Consider the following 12,039-nt stretch of genomic DNA (forward strand, 5'->3'; position numbering starts at 1 on the left):
ATAGGCACCGAAGAGGGTTAGTGTCGGTGTCAAAACCGGCGGATCTCGGGTAGGGGGTCCCGAACTGTGCGTCTAGGCAGATGGTAATAGGAGACAAGGGACACGATGTTTTTACCCAGGTTCAGGCCCTCTCGATGGAGGTAAAACCCTACTTCTGCTTGATTGATATTGATGATATGGGTAGTACAAGAGTGGATCTACCACGAGATCAAGGAGGCTAAACCCTAGAAGCTAGCCTATGGTATGATTGTTGTTCTATCCTATGGATTAAAACCCTCCGGTATATATAGACACCGAAGAGGGCTAGGGTTACACAGAGTCGGTTACAATGGTAGGAGATCTACATATCCGTATCGCCAAGCTTGCCTTCCATGCCAAGGGAAGTCCCATCCGGACACGGGATGAAGTCTTCAATCTTGTATCTTCATAGTCTTGGAGTCCGGCCGATGATGATAGTTCGGCTATCCGGACACCCACTAATCCGGGACTCCCTTAGTAGCCCCTGAACCAGGCTTCAATGATGACGAGTTCGGCGCGCATATTGTCTTCGACATTGCAAGGCGGGTTCCTCCTCCGAATAATTCATAGAAGATTGTGAACACCAGGATAGTGTCCGGCTCTGTAAAATAAATTCCACGTACCACCGTAGAGAGAATAATATTTACACAAGTTCAATCTGCTGACGTATTTTGTGCCGTGACGTCACACCACAACCAAGCCTTTACTCGAATCGTTTTTATTATACCACCTCAGCGCGTTTAGCGAAGCGGTTTCCTTGGCACGTCTTGTCGAAGCAGAGATCATGTTTCCCTTATTCCGGGATTCCCATCAATACGGACGTGGGTAACCCAACCGCGCCCGTCGCCACGCCTCCTACATCGAAGGCGAGTTCCAAACGGTCACGGGGACGACTCTTGGTATTCTCCCTCTTTAATTGAGACCAAGGCCCGTTCCTTTTCTTCAATCCTCAATCGAATCCGCCCCTTGCCCCGAGTTCCAACACCCAGGGCTCCAGATTCGGGCACTTCGGACCTTCGACAATGTCCGGCTCCGACCTACAGGGCCGGTGGATGCCCTTCTCCGTCACGGAAGAGGACGTGCTAAAGCTGAGAGATGCCAGGTACTTAACCTATGAGATTTCGCATAGGTTGCCTGCCCAAGGGCAAGTCATTCCTACTCCCGAGTCTGGCGAGAGTGTCGTGTTCGTGTCTCACCTCCGTCGGGGTTTAGGCTTCCCGATGGATCCCTTCGTGAGGGGGCTCATGTTTTACTATGGGCTGGAATTCCACGACTTGGCTCCGGAGTCCATCTCCACATCTCATCATTTATTGTCGTCTGCGAAGCCTTCCTCCGCACTACCCCTCACTTCGGTTTGTGGCTCAAAACCTTCAACATGGAGCCGAAGATGATTGAGGGGCGTCAGGTAGAGTGCGGCGGGGCGGTTATTAGCAAGAGGGCCGATGCTCCATGGCCCGAGGGCTCTTTTTAGGAGGAGCTCGGCTTGTGGCAACAGGAGTGGTTCTATATCACCGCTCCCAGGGGCAGCAGGCAGAGGCTGCTGCCCGCCTTTCGCTCGGGCCCTCCACAACGACTGACGTCATGGGTCAACAAAGGGCTTGACTGGGGGCCGTCCAAGGATGTACCCCTATTGCAGGGCCGGATTCGAGACCTCCAAGAGAGGGAGATCAATCTGGTCGTAGTGACGCGGGTTATGCTGATTTGGCGTCTTCTGCCCTGCAAACGTCGCCCCCTCCGCCTGTGGGAATTCAATCTGGAGGGACCACAAGCTCTCCAACACTTCATGGGTACGACACCCGTGGAGATGTACAAACTGTTCTTCGGATCACAAGAGATGTGTCCGGACTTGACCGAGGACGCCGGCTTAAGCTGCAATCGCCCGGATACTCAAGTAAGTAGCCCTGTGTTTGGACATACCGTCCATTTATTTATCATGGATTTGCCTTTTAACCAGCTATCCCTTGGACAGGAGTGGATAGCGCAAGCAAAACTGATACGGTGTCCGGCCCCCCTCCCAGAGACCACGTCGGATCCCGTGTTAATCAAAATGTTGGAGGTTGCGCCTTCGGAGGAGGGCGAAGGGGGGAACAGGGAAACTACCGCCTCTGCTAAGGAGGCTCTCAGCAAGGGGGGAATCAAGAATCCCTCCCTCCAGGGGGAGAAGAGGACTGCTTCCAAAGGCCCGGAGGCCAAGGCCTCAAAGCGGGGAAAGGAATCTGCACCGGAAGGTCCTGTGCCGGGAGGAGTCCCGGCCGCACTGTCTCCCCAAAGGAATCAGCCCTCCAGCGAGTCGTAGGTAGAAAAAGGGGGGGTTTGTAATAAGGGACGTCCCTATTTTATTTCTAAGGATAACCGAAGTTTTTACCTTATAGTTCGGATCTCAGCCCTTCTCAGCAGAGCTCATCCTCGGGGGACCTTCATCCGGAGATGATGGAGAGCAAAACGCCTCCATCTGCCGCCCCGTCAGGCGGGGCGGATGACCCTGAGGTGTCATCACGGAGGGTCTCCCCGAGTCCGGCGGGGCCGGGGGTTCGGCACCAACTGGAGTACGGCCGGTGGAGCTACAGGATCTGCTCGAGAGGGCGTCTATCTCAGAAGATCACCGCACATTAATGAGTATGGTGATTGAAAGGATCTCATCCGCCAAGAGCGGGTTGCATGAGGCCATCGGAAGTTTACTGACGGGGTTTGAGGTACGCAAAAAATGACATACCTTTTGACAGTTTTGCACATAGAGTGTGCCCTGTATAGATAGTAGCCCCTGAGACTCGGTATGTTGTCGAAAGCGACAGCGTGCCGAGGATCATAATCTCAGTTATAAAATGCCGCCTTTCCTATGCAGGTGGCGGAATGTTCGGTGGCCAGCCGGACTGATAGAGTTGCCGAGCTGAAGCGGCAACTCGACGTTGCGGATGCGGACATCGCGCTGGTCAATAAACGACTTGATGAGTCAGAAAATAGGTGGGTTCTCCGCGGTCACCTGGTAAGGGAGCTGATGCCCATACCTTACAACATGTATGCTTGATGCAGATGGTGCCGCTGCTGTGGAGGACCTTCGGGCAGAGATTGCTCGAGCCAAGGAGCAAGCCAAAAAAAGTGATGCGGCTGCCTCGAAGGCAGTGGAGGAGCTAAAAGCCGAAAAGGCTGCTCACTGCCGAAGCAGGGGGGAGATGGTCGAAATGGCCGTGAAACTAAAAGATGCTACCGACCGCTATGAGGTTCTTGAAAGAGAACGCCAAGCGGAGCAAGAGGACCTGAAGAAGGCCACCGCCGAAGCCAAGGATGCCCGTTCTGCAATGCGGGCTATAAAGGAGGAACTGCGTCAGGCCGGAGACATTGCGGCTGGAAAGCCCTTTCTGCTGCGTAGGAAGTTCACGGATCCGAAGTATGCTCAGTTGGGCCAGTTGTGGGGTGCGGAGGATCCTTATCTGGATTTGGCGGCGAGTGCGGCGAACGCAGTCGTGCACTTCCGAAGCCAGAAGGATCACAAAATGGAAGAGCTTTTTTGGTCTCAATTCCATAGTCCAGAGCGTCCACTTCTGTTGACCGATCGGTTGGTTGAGTGGGCTGAGCTGAATAGATAGTCCGGATTTGCCATGACGGATGTGGTGGCTCATCTATGGTCGGAAAGGCCCAAGCCGAAGAGTTATTTTGGCTTATTGCAGCAATTCCTTAGGGCGGTGTCGCATATCAAGGCGATGAAGCGGTCGGCATGCATAGAGGGTGCACGGATGGCTCTCGCCCGTGTTAAGACATACTGGGCGGAGATGGATGCCACCGATGTTGCATCCCGGGGTTCGGACAAAAGCCGGTTACCCGCCGAGCACTATTTTGAGGAAGTCTTGCAGGGCGCTCGTTTAATAGAGTCGCAGTGCTCGAAAAATGTTATGTTCAAATGACATGTATGATTTGTGAAACCATATTTATAATGTAACGGCTTTTTATACTTGTGCGTTCAAGTATTGAAATATCTCCTGTGCGGTCGTTAATGTATATGTATGTATAACTTGAAAGATGGCAGTCTTTGGCTTCAGCCCCCACGCACATGGTGCGGGGGTGTTTGCAAAAAAAAAAGCGCATTTTCACACTTAATCCAACGTCTTGGTCCTTTGAAGGAGGTGATAGCATAGCAAACTAGGCAACCGGACTATAATGCTTTATCACTTTCACTTAGCCATAGGAGCTCAATGGTGGGGCTACTATATAGCCCCTAGAGGCACCGCGCTCTCCGAACTCGGGGCGCGTGTGTGCCTGACCGGGAAGCGGTCCTTCGTCAAAGCGGAGGAATTCTAAACATTCCAATAGTCGATCGAGTGGTTGACCAGTCTCTCGCTATATCATGACAGTCAGTTTTCGGCTTTCTCTACTGAGGTGCTCGCCCGGCCGAACCGGGGCACAATCGCAGTAGTTCTCCTGGTGCCGCGTTAGCCGATGGAGCGGAACATAAGGCAGAAAAACACAGGAGCCGGGCAAACCCAACATTTGACCAAAGACATGATTCGGAGCTGATGCATATAAGGCCTAACTCGAGACGCCGAACACTCCCTGAGGTATTCGGTCTTTATGATAACGGGCAGAACAATGCCCTAAGCCCCTAGTGTCCAGGTACGGGCGAGAACTTCTGACGCGGCTGATGCCAAAACGCTAGCCTCCTCCTCGGTTATGGTAGAAAACCGGGGGATGTGTATCAACAAGAGATAGTAAAAAAGGTTTACGCAGGGTCTTAATATGAAAAGAATCCTTGCAATGGGTCCCTGCTGCACGTCTGCGCCTGTGTCTCCGTTGTGTTGTATCCTGGACGGGTGTAGCACGTGGTTCATCTGTAAAAGAGAAGAACTTAGTTTGGAAAAAATATCGTGCAAAAAATGTATTTAAAACAGAGTATGATTTGGAAGATGAATAAAGTTGAGCTTTATTGGCTCTCATTGTTCATGCGTGCAGCCCCTAGTAAAGAGGTATGCGGCTAGGAAGCCCCTTGTTTATTTATACCGGACTCGCCTAACCATGTCCGAGGTCTGAATGACCTGTTTTTAGGGGCTTTGATCAGCAAGGTCGGATTAGTGTGTGGTTCTCGAGGCAGTCTCACGTTTTCCGTGGTCGAGGAACACTTGAAGTTACCCTTTAATGAGATTATGCCGCATGGACCGGGCATTTTAAGTGTAAGAGACGCGTAATGCGGTATTGCGTTAAAGCGGGCGAAAGCTTCGCGTCCCAGTAGTGCTTGATGGCTACTTTTGAATGGGGCGATATGGAAGATTAGCTTTTCGCGATGGAAGTTGTCGGATGAACCGAACGCAACCTCTAGTAGTACAGAGCCTGTACAATTGGCATAAAGGCCTGGCGTCACTCCTTTGAAGGAAGTGCTGCTATGGCAAATTTTGGTAGGGTCTATCCCCATTCTGCGGATGGTGTCCTGGTATAGCAGGTTTATATCACTGCCGCCATCCATTAGGACTTGTGTGAATTGTAGTCCGTCGATTATGGGATCCAATATCAAAGCAGTCCCTCCTGCGTTTCGAATACTTCTGGAGTAATCCTGATGGTCGAAAGTAATTGGTTTTGACATCCAATTTCGGTACTCCGCTGGGGTGGACCGTGCGGCGCGTGCTTTAGTAGGTGCCGCACTATTTTTCCTTGTATCACATGAAGTGAGTTCACTATTTTGACTTCTACTGGGAAAGTCTTCTGTTTTCCGGCGCGCTGCTTGTGGGGTTCGTCATCGTCTTCGCTTGGTGTGTCGAGCCCCTTGTGTTCGGCGTTAAGTCGGCCGAACTGCTTGAAGACCCAACAATCTCTGTGGGTATGGTTTGCAGGCTTCCCGGGGGTACTGTGGATTTGACATATCCTATCCAAGATTTTGTTTAGGTTGGATAGCTCGTCACTGTTGTCCATAAGGGGCAGTGTTTTGTTATTCGGCCGAGAGCTTTTGAACCCGGCGTTGACCGCCGTGCTATTTGGGCCATTTTCCTTATTCTGGCGCTGATCTTTTCTGCGTCGTGATTTCCCATTTCCATCCCTGACCTCGGATGTACTCGGGTCGCTGGTGCTGCATCTTGCCAGCCAGCTATCTTCCCCCGCGCAAAAGCGGGTCATGAGGCTTGTTAGCGCGGCCATTGTTCTTGGTTTTTCCTGGCCGAGGTGTCTGGCGAGCCATTCATCTCGGACGCTATGTTTAAAGGCTGCTAAGGCTTCGGCGTCCGGACAGTCGACTATTTGGTTCTTTTTGGTGAGGAACCTGTTCCAGAATTTGCGTGCTGACTCTCCGGGCTGTTGAGTTATGTGACTTAAATCGTCTGCATCTGGAGGGCGGACATAAGTCCCCTGAAAGTTTGCTCGAAACGCATCCTCGAGCTCTTCCCAACTTCCAATGGTATTTTCTGGGAGGCTTTTGAGCCAATGCCGAGCTGGCCCTTTGAGCTTGAGGGGTAGGTATTTTATGGCATGGAGATCGTCTCCTCTAGCCATATGTATGTGTAGGATGTAATCCTCAATCCAGACTCTGGGGTCTGTTGTTCCGTCGTATGCCTCTATGTTTACGGGCTTGAATCCCGCTGGAAATTCATGATCCAGTACCTCATCGGTGAAACATAGTGGGTGTGCGGCGCCCCTGTATTTAGGTGTGCCGTTATCTTCGAACACTCGGCGTGTTGTGTTGCTTCCTGGAGCCTTCCTTTTTGGCCCATAGATGGACCTGACCGGGCCATCCTTTTTGCGAGGATCCTTATGTGGATCGTGTGCCGGCTTGTGTGCGGCGCCGCTTGCCGCTCTTAGCCTGTCATCTGGTCGTCTATCCGGCCAGGCGGCCTCTTTGTTTTTTGACTGCAGGGGCTCTACGGCCTCCTCGTCAAATTCGGGCAACAGCTTGCGCTTCGGGTAGCTCTTTGCTTGGTGACTATCGCCGTATTTATCTGCGGTCTTGAGTACTTTGCTCCATCTCATTCTGAGTACGTCTTCCGCTGTTTTGAGCTTCCGCTTCTGCTTCTTCAAACTTCTTGCAGTGGCAACGAGCCTTTTGTGAAGGTTCTTATGCTCCGGTGTTGTGTCCGGCGTGAGATCGTCTGGACTGTTGTTTTCGCCGGGGATGGGTTGCTCGTCCAATTCATCCTGTTCAGATGGTTGCTTGGTGGCATGTTCGTCGTCCACTGGTTCGCCCTGCTCTATGGTTGGGTCGGTATGGGTGCTGTTGTTATCGAGGCGGGACTTCGGGCGGCGCTTGCGTTGCCGTTTTGGTTGTTTTTCGGGGGAATTATCCTTCGCCGCGTCCTGTTGTTCCTTGTTATCGCTTCCTTTTGGTGTATCCACCATGTATACGTCGTGAGTTAAGGTGGCTTTCCAGTGCCCAGTAGGCGCTGGTTCTTGGTCGTCTCCGGCATCGTCGTCCATACCGTTGATGTCTTCGGAGTCGAAGTCTAGCACGTCGGTTAGGTCGTCGACCGTGGCTACGAAGTGGGTGGTGGGTGGGCTTTGAATTTCTTCGTCGTCCGCATCCCAACCATCCTGACCGTGATCCGTCCAGGGCTCTCCTGATAATGAGAGATACTTTAGCGAATTCAGGATGTCGCCAAAAGGTGAGTGCTGAAAGATGTCCGCAGCGGTGAACTCCATGATCGGCGCCCAACCGGATTCGATTGGTAGGGGCGCGAGGGGTTCGGAGTCCGGTGAGGAGTCCGACACCTTGGAGTCACGAGCTTCACAAGGGACAAGGTCGGTATTCGGCTCCATCACCATAGAGGTTGCAGCCCCCGAGGCAGTGTCTAGCCACCCGTCCTCGATCTGCGCAGCCGGCTCCGAATTGTGGGTCGGAGCGGACTTGTGTGCGGCCTCCAGGGCACTGTCCGGCAGCAGAGCTAAATCATGCCCATTGTGACAGTGCGGCACGCTCGGCTGTGGCTCGAATCTATCGAAGATCAAGTCTCCGCGGATGTCAGCCGTGAAGTTCAGACTTCCAAATCTGACCTAACGGCCAGGGGCATAGCTTTCGATCTGCTCCAGATGGCCAAGCGAATTGGCCCATAGTGCAAAGCCGCCGAATACTAAGATCTGTCCGGGGAGAAAAGTCTCACCCTGGACTGCGTCGTTGTTGTTGATGATCGAAGGAGCCATCGAGCCTATCGGTGACGACACAGAGGAACTCTCAATGAAAGCACCAATGTCGGTGTCAAAACTGGCGGATCTCGGGTAGGGGGTCCCGAACTGTGCGTCTAGGCAGATGGTAACAGGAGACAAGGGACATGATGTTTTTACCCAGGTTCGGGCCCTCTCGATGGAGGTAAAACCCTACTCCTGCTTGATTGATATTGATGATATGGGTAGTACAAGAGTGGATCTACCACGAGATCAAGGAGGCTAAACCCTAGAAGCTAGCCTATGGTATGATTGTTGTTCTGTCCTATGGATTAAAACCCTCCGGTTTATATAGACACCGGAGAGGGCTAGGGTTACACAAAGTCGGTTACAATGGTAGGAGATCTACATATCCGTATAGCCAAGCTTGCCTTCCACGCCAAGGAAAGTCCCATCCGGACACGGGACAAAGTCTTCAATCTTGTATCTTCATAGTCTTGGAGTCCGGCCGATGATGATAGTTCGGCTATCCGGACACCCCCTAGTCCGGGACTCCCTCAGTTAGGGTTACACAGAGTCGGTTACAATGGTAGGAGATCTACATATCCGTATCGCCAAGCTTGCCTTCCACGTCAAGGAAAGTCCCATCCGGACACGGGACGAAGTCTTCAATCTTGTATCTTCATAGTCCAGGAGTCCGGCCAAAGGCTATAGTCCGGCCATCCGGACACCCCCTAATCCAGGACTCCCTCAGTAGCCCCTGAACCAGACTTCAATGACGACGAGTCCGGCGCGCATGTTGTCTTCGGCATTGCAAGGCGGGTTCCTCCTCCGAATACTTCATAGAAGATTTTGAACACAAGGATAGTGTCTGGCTCTGCAAAATAAGTTCCACATACCACCATAGAGAGAATAATATTTACACAAATTCAATCTGCTGACGTATTTCGTGGCGTGACATCACACCACGGCCAAGCCTTTATTCGAATCGTTTTTGCTCTCCCACCTCAGTGCGTTTAGCGAGGCGGTTTCCTTGGCACGTCTTGTCAAAGCAGAGATTGTGTCCCCTTATTCCGGGATTCTCATTAATACGGGCGTGGGTAACCCAATCGTGCCCGTTGGCACGTCTCCTCTATCGAAGGCGAGTCCCGAACGGTTACGGGGGAGGCTCTTGGTATTCAACCTCTTTATAAAGAGACCAAGGCTCCACTCCCTTCTTTCAATCTCAATCGAATCCGCCCCTCGCCTCGAGTTCCAACACCCAAAGCTCCAGATTCAGGCGCTTCGGACCTTCGATGATGTCCAGCTCCAACCTACAAGGCCGGTGGATGCCTTCCTCCGTTACGGAAGAAGACGTGCTAAAGCTAAGAGATGCCAGGTATCTAACCGGCAAAATTTCACATACGCTGCCTGCCCAAGGGCAGGTTATTCTCGCTCCCAAGTCTGCCGAAAGAGTAGTGTTCGCGTCTCACTTCCTTCGGGGGCTAGGCTTCCCGACGGACCCCTTCGTGAGGGGGCTCATGTTTTATTATTGGTTGGAATTTCACGACTTGGATCTGGAGTCCATCCTCCACATCTCATCGTTCATTGTCGTATGCGAAGCCTTCCTCTGCACTACCCCTCACTTCGGATTGTGGCTCAAGACCTTCAAAGTGGAGCCGAAGATGATCAGGGGGCAGCAGGCAGAGTGCGGAGGGGTTGTTATAAGCAGGAATGTGGATGCTCCGTGGCCCGAGGGCTCTTTCCAAGAGGAGCTCGGCCTATGGGAACAAGAATGGTTTTATATCACAGCTCCCAAGGGCACCAAATGGGTGGCGCCGCCTGCCTTTCGCTCGGGTCCTCCACCGCGGCTGGCGTCATGGGTTAATAAAGGACTTGACTGGGGGCCGTCCAAGGACGTGCCCTTGTTGCTGGGCCGCATTCAAGACCTCCTAGAGAGAGAGAGAGATCACTCTGGTCGTAGTAGCGCAGGTCATGCTGATTCGTCGCATCCTGCCCTGCAAGCGTCGCCCTCTCCGCCTGTGGGAATTTAACCCAGAGGGACCACGAGCTCTCCAACATTTTATGGGCGCAACGCTTGTGGAGATGTACAAGCTTTTCTTCGGATCACAAGCGATGTGTCCGGACTTGACCAAGGATGCAGGTCTGAGCTGCAATCGCCCGAATACTCAAGTAAGTAGCCCTGTACCCGGACACGCTATCCCATATTCATCATGAATTTGCCCTCAAAAGAGTTATCCCTTGAACAGGAGTGGATAGCGAAAGCAAAGTTAATCAGGTGTCCGGCCCCCCTTCCTGAGACCACGCCGGATCCCGTGTTAACCAGGATGCTGGAAGTTGCGCCTTCGGAAGAAAGTGAAGGGGGGAACAAGGAAGCTACCGCCTCCGCGAAGGAGGCTATCAGGAAAGGAGGGATCGAGAATCCCTCCATCCAAGGGAAGAAGAGGACCGCCTCTAAAGACCCGGAGACCATGGTCTCAAAGCAGGGGAAGAAATCTTCGTCAGAGGGTCCTGCGCCGAGAGATGCCTCGGTCGCATTGTGCCCCCAAGGGGATCAGCCCTCCACCGAGCCGTAAGTAAAAAAGGGGAGTTAAAATAAAGGATATCCCTGCCTTATTTCTGATGAAGATAACCAAAATTTTACCTTGTAGTTCGGATCTCAACCCTTCTCAGTAGAGCACATCTTCGGGGGATCTTCATCTGGAGATGATAGAGAGCGAAACGCCTCCCCCTGTCGTACCATCTTGCGAGGCGGGCGACCCTGAGGTGTCGTCGCGAAGGGTTTCTCCGAGTCCGGCGGGGCCGGAAGGCAGTCGTATGTCCCCCCAAAGCCCTCCACGTCCGGCCTTCGAAAAAGGCCATCGGACCAGTCCGGCACCACCTGGTGTATGGTCGGAGGAGCTGAAGGATCTGCTCGAGCGAGCATCTATCTCAGAAGATCACCGTGCGTTAATGGGTACGGTGATTGAAAGGATTTCATCCGTTGAGAGCGGTTTGCACGAAGCCGTCAGAAGTTTACTAACAGGTTTTGAGGTACGCAAAATGATGTACCTTCTAACAGTTCCGCATATAAGATGCGTCATGTGTAGATAGTAGCCCCTGAGGCTCGATGTGTTGTCAGAAATGACAGCGCACCGAGGATCATAATCCCAGGTATAATATGTTGCCCTTCCTATGTAGGTGGCGAAGGGTCCGGTGGCTAGCCGTACTGATGAATTTGCCGAACTAAAGCGGCAATTTGACATGGCGGATGACGACATCGCGCTTGTCAATAAGCGGCTTGACGAGTCACAAGGTATGCAATTTCTCCGCGGACACCTGGTAAGGGAGCTTGATGCCCGTGCCTTACAATATGTATGCTTGATGCAGATGGTGCCGCTGCCATGGAGAACCTTCGGGCGGAGCTCGCCCGAGCTAAGGAGCAGGCTAGAAAGAGTGATGCGGTTGCCTTGAAGGTGGCCGAAGAGCTAAAAGCCGAACAGGCTGCTCACTGCCGAAGCAAGAATGAAATGGCCGAGATGGCCGTGAAGTTGAAGAATGTTGCCGACCGCTGCAAGCTTCTTGAAAAAGAAGATCGAGCGGTACAAGAGGACCTGAAGAAGGCCACTACCGAGGCCAAGGATGCTCGCTCTGCGATGAGAGCTATGAAGGAGGAGCTGCGTCAGGCCGGAGATATCGCGGCTGGAAAGCCCTTTCTGCTACAGAGGAAATTCATGGATCCTAAATATGCTCAGTTGGACCGGCTGTGGAATGCGGAGGATGCTTATCTGGACTTGGCAGCAAGTGCCGCGGACGCGGCCGAACACTTCCGAGATTAAAAGGATCATGAAATGGAGAAGGTTTTTTGGTCGCAGTTCCATAATCCAGAGCGCCCACTTCCATTAACCGATCGCTTGGCCGAATGGCGGAGCTGAATAGGTTATCCGGACTTGCCATGAAGGATGTCGTGAGTCTTTT

This window comes from Triticum aestivum, chromosome 7B, assembly GCF_018294505.1.
Source record: "Triticum aestivum cultivar Chinese Spring chromosome 7B, IWGSC CS RefSeq v2.1, whole genome shotgun sequence".
Lineage (NCBI taxonomy): Eukaryota > Viridiplantae > Streptophyta > Magnoliopsida > Poales > Poaceae > Triticum > Triticum aestivum.